Genomic DNA, 13001 nt, shown 5'->3' on the forward strand with positions numbered 1-13001 from the left:
TGAAGAAGTGAGGTTCTTACCCACGAAAGCTTATGCTCCCAATACTTCTGTTAGTCTTAAAGGTGCCACAGGACCCTCTGTTACTTTCATGTTGAAAGAAAATGTTGGAATGCCATTTCTGTCAATTCCACCTTAATTTCATCCTCTTTCAATGAGCCCCCTTCCTACAAATTGCTGTGTATCCTCAACTTCTAAGAGCTCTCACAGTTCACCAATGAAATTACCTTTACAACTAGCTCACTCTTGACAGGAAGGGTGGTCTTGTGGATACAGAGATTGGATGGGACCCCAAGATTGGCATTTAGTTCGCAGTTCTGCCACCTTGCTCAGGTAAATTGCTTAGGGGTGGTAGATACTTCAAAAGTTCTACTGACATAACTATGTCAGTTTGGGTGTGATTTATTGCCAGCATAGTTGTGCCAGTAAAAAAACCTAGTGGAGATGCATTGATACTGGTATAGCTTGTTTTGGTTCCCAGATCAAAATAAGCTACACTGGTAGAAGCACAACAAGTATAACTGCATTTACAGTGGGGGGTGGGGAGAAAGAAGGATGTGATTTTTACTTAACAAGCATAGTTAAAGCAATAAACATCTAAGTGTAGACAAACCCTTAATCTCTCTAGTCCCCTCTTTAAAGAGGGGGTAATGATACCTCCTTTCTCCCATCCTTTGTCTATTTAGAATGTTACCTTTTCAGCATGGGTTATCTCATACTCTGTGTTTGTACTGTGCCTATAGTTCCTGTATTTTTGAAAAAAGAACAGGAGTACTTGTGGCACCTTAGAGACTAAGTCTCTAGATGTTACCACAGTAGATATAATAACATCAATTTTAAATGTATTAAACACAGAGGTAATACAGGTAAATTTCCTACCCGTGTCAAATGTCACCATTGTGGCAATGTGTTTCCAATATGGCGTTACTGATGTGTGGTATTTTTATCAGAAAACCTGCTACTAAAATTAAATATACTCTGCCCACAACTGTAACTTGATAATGGGTCATCATTTCAAAATTGAAAATAACACATACGCTTCCTATTATTATTATTATTTTATTTAGTCCTTGGGTTAATTGCTTGGGAGTGATAGACTCAGACTAAGCTACTAGACCTTATCCTCTTGAGAGGCTACTGATGCCCTTTTGTCCTTTAATTTAATGCACAGCATATTTTACGGATTCAAAGAAGCAAATACCATAACAAAAGTTAGAGGGTAATGTTACTTTTGTATACTTTAAAATTCGTTAACACTTATGACTCTAAGATATCTCCAACAAATTGCACTAAGGTGCTGAGGATGAGTGAACTTATCCTGGAGACCTTGAGCTCACAATGCCTGCACAACACATAGCCTATCCACCATAACACAGTTCCCTCTACTTACCCCTTCCAAAACTTCCCCTAGTTACCCATATGTATATGGTGTAGTTCTCCACTGCCTTGCTCCTTGTGTAGTGAGTGTAAAATATTACCAAATCAGAATGGTGGTGTTTTACACCTACTTTGCCCTTTATAAATTACTACATAAGGTGTAAAACAGTGGTGAATCGAGACTATCAAAACACCACTTTGGCATCCATGCAAATAAATCCTTGCCCTGTAGGCACATACCATTTCTGCCAGCTGCCTCCTGGGCTAACGAAGCAGAGGGAGGTGGCTCTCAATGTGCAATCATAGCATCATAGAATATTAGGGTTGGAAGAGACCTCAGGAGGTCATCTAGTGCAATCTCCTGCTCAAAGCAGAACCAACACCAACTAAATCATCCCATCCAAGGCTTTGTCAAGCCGGGCCTTAAAAACCTCTAAGGATGGAGATTCCACCACCTCCCTAGGTAGGTCCAGAAGAAGAGGTTGGATATGGGTGTGGGAAATATGGCAGAGTGGGACTCAACTGCTCAGAGTAGTATTGAATCAGATCCTCAACCCAGCAGCCACATACACTTCACCTTCAATTTCAGAAGACACTTAGGTAACTTTAACAGAACTCTGAAAATTAGTCAGTCCTCTGGTTTACTGAGTAACTGACCAGTTTCCTAGGGCTAAATGTGACTCACCAATATCACAAAAAGCTCTGCACTACCTGTGGATTTCTCTACCCTAGAAGACTCCTCCGATGAATGGTTAGGGCAGTTTTATGTCCCCTATGCACTGCTGCAATAGCACAGAACGGCTGTATTAGGGCAAGAATCTGTCCCAGAATGCGAAGATTAATAATGATGATGAGGTCAGTGAGGAGAATAGTAATGATCATTGCAAAAGCAACATAACTTTAAACACTTTTGCATGCAGAAATCTGCTTCAGTAATGTGAAGACAGACAGAAATTAATAGAAGACAACCTGAAAGATCAGTTAACCAATACGACAAATTGAAGATAGCTAATAATAAACAATACTTGGCATTTAAATTATATAGCATTTTATAAACAGTGAACAAATAATTTTTAAACAGCTTTAGGAGATAAGTGCATATGTTTATCCTGAGTTTGCAGATGAGGAAAATGAGGCAGATACAATTCTACATTTATTGGGGTATCCCATTGACTGGGGTTAGATAATTTTAGGATTCGGCACTTTACTGACCTGGAAATTTGCAAAAATGGTAAGTAAACATTGGAAATGTGCTGTTTGCTCCCAGATTGTGTACCTTTGATGTATGTTTTTTTTTGCCAATTTTCATCCTTATTGTGGACCACTCAAGTACATGAAAATACTGACTACATTAAAAAAAATCCAATACATTAGAGTAGGTAAATGTATTTATGTTAATAATAAATTAGTCTAAGTGTAAATGTGAGTCTGTCTGTTAAAGGCAATTGTAATACACACACACACACACACGTATGCGAGTGCACACGTATGTGTACATCAGTCCTAAAAAAAGATGTGGTGGAACTACCTGGACCCAACTCCCTGCTCTGGAAACAGAGAGGGTGACTTGGTTACCTGGGCAGCCCAGGTGACTGAGATGTCATTGCTGCTTCCAGAGTGAGGAACAGGATCTAGATCTTGGTTTTCCCCCTGGAAAGAGACTTGGAGCTCAGTAATCTGGGTAGATCCCATGGGAACCCAGGGAGAGCCCCTGAACCCAGCTGCCTGCTCTGGAAGGAAAGATGGTAGATTAGTAACCTGAGTGGATCCCAGGGAAACCAGGCAGAGCCCTTGGACCCAGCTCCCTGGTCTGGAAGGAGACATGGTGGATCAGTAACCGAGGTGGCCCAGGTAACCAAGCTACCATCTCTGCTTCTGGAGTGGACCAGAAAAAGAAGAGGTGAAGGAGGCAATGTGAGAAGATGATGTCCTCACTTTCCCTACCTCCCCTACTTCAGGATCCATTCCAGGCCCCCTCACGAAGGAGAGGTCATGTTTTGGTAACCTGGGCCACACAGGTTACTGATACTGCCATCTCTGTTTCCAGACCAGGGTTCCAAGTCAGAAGTACTCTTACTTTTATGCAATATTAACTCTTATATTTACAAGAAAACCGTGAAGTTAAATTTTGCTCTGATTTTCACCTGTTTTTAAATTTTTTTCTAACAAATGCTGATGACTTCCTGGGAAATTTTAAAAAAAAATAAAAACATGAAATGAAGGGCCTTGGGTATGTGAGAAATAATATTAGAGGTGCAATGTGTGTTAGTGAAATCGCTGCATATTAACATTAACTCAGCTAAGAAAGACGGTGGTTAGATGCAGGATCTTAAGGTTGAGTCAAGAATAGGAAAATAAGTCATGGGAAATCCTGGAAATTATAAAGATCTGTTAGCCATTCTAGTACATGCCCCTATTAGTGCAGGATATTGCCCTACAGTTTTGTTTTGGGAATTTTCTCTAATCTACAGAACTATGAACTGGGTCAAGGGCCCAGTACTGAGTAGTCCTTAAACATGCGTGTAGTCCTATTGATATCAATAGGACTACTCATGTGAGTAAGGATGATTTAAATAAGGAAAGTTTACAGTATCAGGCCATGGTTTTGTATCTCTATTAAGTCTGTCAGGAAGAATTTTCCATTATTTCCTGTGCTGATTGTTACTGATAGTTTCATTACCCTCTAGTTATTTGATATTTGTTACCTAATGTTCCATTATTTTACTATGGATGCATATATTGTACTGGATGGTAATTGTCAGGAAAATAGTTATTGAAAAAGCAGCAAATCGGATTTTACAATAATAAAGTCTTGCAGTGACATAAGTCCGAACAACTCCCTGTGACGGAACTGGTAAGATAAGATGATAAATATGAAATAATTTGAAGGCAAGAAAAGAAACATTAACAGCATTATATATATATATATATATATGAAATTTCAGCTTCAAATCTGACTCCTGGTTTTATTGAATTTTATCTAATTACACTGAGTTATGGAACAGTAGTCCTATTTTTATGCATTTGCATCTTCTTGAAATCTTACGTACTCCCAAGGGCTTTCATTTTACCAGAATTAACCAAGAAAAATATTGCTTCTTTAATAGAGAGGGGTTGGGTTTTCACTACCATTATTTTCAAATATCATTAGGATGTATTATTCATAGCAAATAATTTACTTGAGGCAGACTTTGAGTTTGGCAAATGTATTGATATTTTAAAAATGTTTCATGGATGTTTTCTGTGAACATGTTTCAGCTGACAAGTTTGCTTTGATTTGGCTGAGACTGCCCCAAAGGTGCCAGTTGGTGTTAACTATGATAGCGGTTTATGTCATGTGGCTATCAATCACTGGGCGCTGGCCTGAGACCCACACCTATTTTTCACAAGCCTTTGAGAGATGGTGACTGGTCTCTATTAGTGATCTACCCACAATTCAGAAACAGAAGTATTAATAAAAAATTGGAACGTTAAGAAAATTTTGACTGCTGTATCAGCAGACAAAATATGTGGTTTGTGGGGTTTTTTGGACCATGTGTAGCCTATATATATGTTATTCACATAGAAATACCGCTACTTCTCATTAAGTTTAATGAACACTTCAAAAATGTCCCTTACTCTTATGAAGCTGAATGACTGGCTTATGGGGAGTGGATATGCTCCTTCATATAGATAGATAAAAGGCTTCAAAGCAGAAGAAAAATATTGAACAATCACCATGGTTACAAGTTCAATTATTAACATTCAAACTGAGAGTTCAAACTAAAAATCCAATTACCAATGATTTAGCAGTCAACCTACAAAAACGAGTATCTAAAATAAACATTCAGGAATACAATTAATTCAAAATAATAATAATAATTAATAATAAAAATAATAACAGCTAGACCTAGGGTAGTAATATACATATCTTGAAATCCCACATGCCAGATACAGAAATTGAAAGAGCCAAATTCTCAGTTTGAGAAAGCTTAACAAAGGAGGTAAATTGACATTAAAGCTGAAAATGGCATGCATTAGCACTCCTCCCTTTGCTCTTGTTAAAGAGAGAAAAAAACAACAACAAATAATTCAGACACCATGATGGCACTTCAGAAACAAATAGCAAGTAAAGATGGCAAGCCCAGTCCAGGAAGTTCAAACAAGTCAGCAATACTAGTTAGGGGAAAGAAAAGTACAAGAGGAGAAATGGGATTGGCAATCTCATCTCACATGGTCTTCTGAGCTCCAGGCAGTGGGATTAAGTTGAATCAAATAATCTTCAGTTTACCAATAATTCACCCATAACATCGTCTTGAACTAGCTGAGTAAGAACCGTAGCTTAATTTCCTTTGTATGATGAGCAGCTTAAAATAGAGTTTGCACTGGCAGACCAATATTCAGCCAGAGCTCTCTAGTGTACTTTTGTGGCATGGTCTGCATTTCAGCTTTACCAGGTTCCTTGTTCTGCCTGCAAACTTGCAACAGAGTGAGGCTCCTACAAAAGATGTCTTAGTGCCATAAACTAGAGCCACATCCCCATGTGTTCTAGTCTGCTGTCTGCTATTTACTTCTGTGCCCTTCATAGTCGTTAGTGAGTAAGACATCATACCTCCACCATAAGACTTGTGGAACATATCCCCAAAGAAGGGGAAGAAGTGGAACACTAGGGAATGGTGTCAGGGAAAGTAGTGCCTCTTCAGAAATACTAGACTGAGAGCACAGTCTTCCCAACTAAGCAAAATCATAGAGAGTGCAAATCAAGAGGCGCATAGAAACTTCAGAGGCTCTGAAACTGAGCTTTCAGTTGCAGAAGTTGGAACAATCCTCCTGAAAGACCCTTCTACCATCGGAAATCAGGAGTCATGGGGCAAAGGCATATTTCCCCGTGACTCCAAAAATCTCTCATTCATCATTTGTGTTCCCTTATCCCCATCTACATCTTCATCTTCACAGTAGTAGCTTTTGCCAGAAGCTGGGAATCAGCGACAGGGGATGGATCACTTGATGATTACCTGTCCTGTTCATTCCCTCTGGGGCACCTGGCACTGGCCATTGTCAGAAGACAAGATACTGGGCTAGATGGATCTTTGGTCTGACCCAGTAGGGCCATTCTTATGTTCTTAGTTCCCATGGGGTTTGTGAATTTTTAAGAATTCAGGAGCATCATCGGGGAGAAGAAAAAGAGGAAATACGTGAGAAGGGATAGGCAGAGAAGCAGGAATTCATTTACAAAAATGCCCTGCCCCCCCAGCAACTCCACAAATCCCAAACACAGTACATCTGTAATGCAGAGTCCTCGCCACACAACTTTCTGCACCAGGCAGACCAACCTCAGGAACAGTGAGCCCAGTACTTAGTGCATGTAGAGCTACTAAAGACCTGATTTTTCAAGGTATTTAGGTGCCGAATGACGCAAAGAGTTTCCTAGTGGGATTTTCAAAAGCCTAATGGGCCAATATGTTCCTTACTCCCACATACCAAGGGGTCAGGGTATGGCCCAAAGCCTTTTGTAGTTAGTCATTACCTTTTAGTTTACTTCACAGATCATCACTATTATAGGAAAGACTGAACAACACTTAATGGATCTGGAGCCTTTGAAAGAGAGAAGAGTCTGTTTTTATGTTTCCACTATCCAAGCACATTTGGATGGGCTCCCACACATATTTTATGCTTTCACAAATTGAAACATAAAAAGCAAACTCTTCTGTGTTTGTAAAGATGCTGAGGCAGGTTTAAAGAGTCTTGCAAATTCTTAAGTAGTGAGAACAGCACAAGCAAGGATTATACACACACACTTTTTAACTACAAAAGAGTAATGTGATAGGTAGATAGGTATATCCTTGTCTCTAATGTTCTCTTTATAGGGTAGCTTACTGAGAAAGATATGGTGATTTAGAAGAGTCAACATGGATACTTAAGCAACGTTACCAAAGTGGTGTCTGTGCCATACTAGAACTAAAGTGAGTAGGAAAAGAAACAAGGAAATCTGAGAATGTCACATGATGCCAAATATACTTACCACATCCTTCTTAGTAGTCTGCACCAAAAAGGGTGCAAGATTTGCAAGGTTAAAGTTTGACTTCTTGAACACATACATAAAAGATGTTTCTTAGAAAACGCTGGCACTACAGCTAGGTGGGAAATGGTTTTCCTGTCCCTCAAATACTTTCAAGAGTTCAAAAATGTTTTCTGTCTTGAATCATGTCAAATTCAAAATCTCAGAAATTGTCACAAACCAAACCAACCCACCCAATTATTTTTTTCCAGTTTGGGTCAATCAAAACATTTCAGCAATTGTCTAATTATCTATTATTTAGTCTAATTATCTTCCATTTCAAAACAAAGTGTTGTTTCAAATTGTGTGATGGGGTGCTTACCGCATCTATGATGAAAGAGGGTTAAAATGAGCCTGAGAGGTGAATTAGCCCTCCTGGTTGCACCTGGAGAGCGGGCCAGGCACAATCAGAGATAAGAGCTGATGAGTCCAGTTGGAGGTAGGAGACTCATAGAAGAGGCGTGGGGAGTTCCTTTTCTCTGGGAAGAAGACTGAAAGAAGGCTGAGAAGAAGGAAGGAAAGATGAGTAGACAAAGTGAGAGTTAGTGCAAGAGTGAGCTGGAAGCCTTAGCAAACAATTGTATGCAGAGAGAACCATACAGAGTTGTCAACCATACAGAGAAGTCCCATTGAATCAGTCTTCATGGATGCAAAAGTGGGGGAAAGAACAGCTTTTTATCATTAACCATTCTCCACCATATACACTTATAATTGTATATTTGGACATACTCCTACTGTATATAGAAATCCCACTGACTTCAATGGAAATTCCATGCATGGAATGAAGATTATGATAGGATAAGAGGTTATGAGTAATTTAAGAATTCTAGGGATAGATAGGGCATGAATACTTACTTCTGTGGGTAATCTCATAACTACATCATATATATTAGACTGCCACACAACTTAATGATAATATTTGCCCAATATACCTGTAATCCTAAACTAAACCCAATATATGACTGCCCTCTCCCCCTCAAACAACTTGTGAAAAACCTTTAAACTCTTGAACATAGTGGTGTGAAATTACTAGTTTTCATTATACATTAACTTTTAGAGCAGAAATTTTCCACTGTAATACCATTGTTTATGTGGAGGATAATTCACATGTGCAGTGGACTAGCAAAAGGCAGTAGTAGAGGCTGCACTCATGAATGCATTGATGAAAAACTTGATCAGGCATTTCAACACTACAGAGTGCATGTATTAACTAAGTGTAATTAGACCAGTGCACATAAGATCTTTCCATTTTAGGAAGGATTTTATACTGCTCCTGAAGTCAATTAGGCCCATAGATTACAAAAGGGCATATAGCAAATTCTGATTTACTACACGTTTTCACAAAATCCAGGTCTTCCATGACACCATTTTTCCCATGGTATGTTTTCATTAGATATTAGAGTAAATCATGTCGTGCAAGGTATGGAATAAATTTGGCATTAGCTCAGCCTTAGGACTCATGAAGTAATATTTTCTGAATACTGTAATTTCTTTGTCAAGTTTTGTGATATTACTGAATAAATTAGTTGATGATTTTTTCTACTATTCACCCAGAATCATAAAGCTGTCACAAAAGTTTGTTAACATATTTACAAAAAGCAAATTTCAGGACATATTTTATATTAAATATTCTATGAATATTTTTCTGTACTATTCATTCAGGTCTACTCAGCAACTGCAATTTGTCACCGTTGTGGACAAGAAGCAAATAAAGTGGTATTTTGAATGAGACTATGGACAAATAAAAAAGATGTTTTCATATATGTTATTTTAGATAAGAACCTACTAGCCTCAGTTCAGTTAATTAATTTCTGAACTTTCAGTTTAACAGTTACTGTGACCACTAATTGTTTCAGTGCTTTTACAGAGGATGTCTCTTTGTCAGCACTAATAGCCATGTTCATTGATCATGCTATCCTAGAGCAATGAACACCAGTAATATACACCCAGTACTTATTCCAACACAATTTTATTCCTTTCTATCCTTTAATACATTGAAAACTCAAGGCTCGATAGAAACATAACAATCTGCCCTGAATAAGGTGCAGTGTGTAGCTGTGATGCTCCAGAAGTCAACTGGAAAAAAAGATTTGTGACCCTGGTTGCCCATGAAGTCTGCTCTCACACACTGTGAACCACAATGCAGGTAGCCTGTGCAGCAAAGTAAGGAGGCTCTTGTCTCTTGCCTTAAATACACATATATAATTTCTTCCAGTGAACATGCTCCCTCACTAATGCCAAGACATAACTTCCTGCAGGTCATTCTGGGAATATCAAGGCATGGAAACACCTGCCAGCAAACATATTTGCAATCTGCAGCAATGGAGGTTATATTTGTGGATGAGGAGAAGTATATTTCTCCAAATGTGCACTAGCAATGTAACATGACCCAAAAGAACCAAGACATATTCATTTCACTGAATTCATTATTTAAATTCCCTCGAACTGGTGATAAGCAGCTTATTACAAAAGCTAGACCTAAACTGCTTAACTGACTGTAGATACCTTGTGCGATTCAAAAAGTGCAGTTAGTGGGAAAAATCACTGAACAGTTTTCTCTTATAAGGGAGGTGCCACTACAAGCAGGAATATATGTGTTTACGACAAATGGCTGCACAGATCAAATATGTATGGTTTCCAAATGGTCAGTTGACATTCTGAGCGGAGAGTCTATTTCATGTCCCCTTTTGCAGTCAAATGTTGAGGAGTAGCTATTCTTCTCCAAATTCCTCACTAATGTCCTTAGGTCACTGATCAAATTACTTTCTGAGATTTCTGAGAAAGGAACATGAGCATTCATTTCAAAGCAAGTGGGTTTTTTTTGTTTGTTTGAATGATGTCTGTAATACCATGAGGATAATGATCAGTTTCTTAAAAAAAAAAAAAACCTTTTCCAGGCAACATAAGATGATAAGGGAAATAGATTTGCTTTTCAATTGGGATTCACACTGTCTATTCATCGCAGCCTAAATCCAGAATTTATGACATCCTGGGGTAAATAAACTCTAAGAGCCTATAAAAGTACTGCTTGCCAGGCTGACAGGTTCAAAGACAATCACCCATTATAGAAAGGGGGAAAGGGAAAACATGACTCACAGCAAGATCTGCTTGGAGTGTGGGCAATGTACAATAACTACCTTGCTGTTCTTTCCATGACCCACAGTGTCACCTGGAATCGCATGGACGTTTGCAAGGAGTTTAGATAGCAATATAAGATTCGCCATTCTTGATCAGACCAATGGTCCATCTAGCCCAGAATCCTGTCTTCTGACACTGGCCAATTATCAAGTGATCCATCGCCTGTTCTCCCATCCCAACTTCTAGCACTTAGAGATTAAGAGACACCCTGTAGCTGACCGGGCCATGGGCAGTCAGTCCTAGTGGTGGAAGTAAGGGTTTAACCTACTGGTTAGAGCTGGGTCCTGGCAGATTCCAGGAAATGAGCTGAGGGTCAGTACCAGAGGGCAGAAGCCAAATGCCAGAGCCAGGGGGTAAACCAGAGTCATAAGCAAGAGGCAGAGCCGGGGATTGAAACCAGAAGTCTAAAGCCAAAGGGAAGCATGGGCTGTGGGTTCACAGCATGTGGAGCTGTTGTAGGTGAATTCTGCATGGGGAATGAGATTATCATCCCGGTGGTAATTTAGGAAGCAGCATAGGTACTGCTCCTGGACCTGATTGACTCTCTCTCTGCCTAAAAATTGGTACTAGGGTGGTAAGTGGTCGAGGTACAAGGGCCAATGCCCAGGAGGCACTGAAATTCCCACCTAAAGTAGAAATGAACTGGGACCCCCAGTCAAATACTATGCTTGTGGGCAACCCATGAAGACCAAAGACGTTATCTTTGAATAGGCAGGCTGATTCCTGGATAGTGAGGAGGCTGCATCATGATCTAAAATGTGTAATCTTCATCAGGTGATTGACTACAGCTAGTATAGTAGCGTACCTTTGGGATGATGGCAGCTCCATGATCAAGTCCATTAACATGATGGCCCAAGGCCAAGGTGGAATGGGCAAGGGCTGGAGGAGACTAAGTGGTTTGGAATGGGGGGTTTGGTCCAAGCACAGAGGTCACAGGACCAGGGGTAGGTTGCTACCAAAGCTTGGAGGGCCAGCCACCAGAAATTCCTCGACACCAGAGCCTAAGCAGCATTCCTCGACTGAGGTGACCCACCAGAGGAGCATCATGGCAGATTCACTGGACATGAAGCCTGGGTCAGCCATCATGTATGTATATTCGGTGCAGGCACAAGGTGTCCACATTTGCCTTGTCAAAAAACACATCTGCAGGGTCATGGTACTTGCAAAGTATTTTGGTGGCGGCAGGTGGAATGGTTGGGGGCACACCCAACTTCCATGTACCTGTTCCTTTGCAGCAGGGATTCCTCAAATAATGAAATAAGATTCAGAGGATACCAGTTGTCTCTTTGGCCTCGGGAAGGCAGCATCACCGGCAGTTCAGTGAGCAAAAGCATACTGTCTCTTTTCAGCAATGGATATGGGGGTCATGGTCAGAAAGCCGGGGCATTCCCAGGATGACCAGAGAGTGGGGGGGTCCTAATCAATCTGAACCAAAGAGTCTCCAAGTGCTCCTGGAGGGTAATGACCCTAAAGGGCAGTAGTGACCCATCAATAATTTCCACCAGATCTGGGGAATTCTTATGCATTTCAGGGATCCCATGGACCTTATTCACATCCTAGTCCATAAAATTATCTAAGGCCCCCTATTGACCAGAGCCTCCCGGCTAGGTTTGTTGGGATTAGGAGCCACAATTGCAGTCAAAGATCTATCAAGGGTGGATTCACAGTTACTGCCATCCCAAAAGACGGGGAAGGGATTAGCCCAGCCCAGCCCACCTTACTGGGGCTGGAGCTTCGCATTTCCTGACCTTGAAGATGGTCTGAGTTTTGCAGAGTATCTCAAAGCGAAGTGTCCACAGCCCCACACTACAGAAACAGACCGGAAGTTCGGCGTCAGCTCTTCTCAGCCCCAGACAGGCATGAGCGAGCCTTGTTGACATGAGTCATGGAGTGGGTCCTGGAGTGGGGTGTCCAATTGAGAGGTGGGAGGCTGGGACCTTGACAGGGCTCAAGCTGGGCCACATCCATGGTGTTGTTCGGTAAGGTGGTCATCAATTCTGATACCTAGGTCAATCAGATCATCAAGATGGGACCGCAGCTTGACCTATGCCTTTATATCAACGTTCAGCCCAATACAAAACTGATGCTGTGCAGCTACATTCCACTTGGTGTCTTTGGAGAGGCGACAAAATTTATCAGTGTATTGGGCAGCTGATTAATGCCCTTGCTGTAGCTTTGTAGCTTGGCTTCAGCAGTTTGGGTGCAGTGGGAGTCACTAAAGATAACTGACGTGACCTGAATGAACTGCTCCAAATGTCCTAGGCAGGGTCTGGACTGTTCCATGTGGGGGCAAGCCCAGGCCAAGTCCTTGCCAGTGAGCAAACTAATGATTAGCCCTGCTTGGGCCTGGTCTCTGGGGAACAATTTGGGGTGTAGCAAGAAGAGGAGCCAGGACTGGTTTAAGAAACCTCAGAACTGACCCTGGTTACCAGTAAACTTGTCTGGGAGTGGG

The sequence above is a fragment of the Terrapene carolina genome, unplaced genomic scaffold (genome assembly GCF_002925995.2).
Source record: "Terrapene carolina triunguis isolate 2854851 unplaced genomic scaffold, T_m_triunguis-2.0 Scaffold17, whole genome shotgun sequence".
Classification (NCBI taxonomy): Eukaryota; Metazoa; Chordata; order Testudines; family Emydidae; genus Terrapene; species Terrapene triunguis.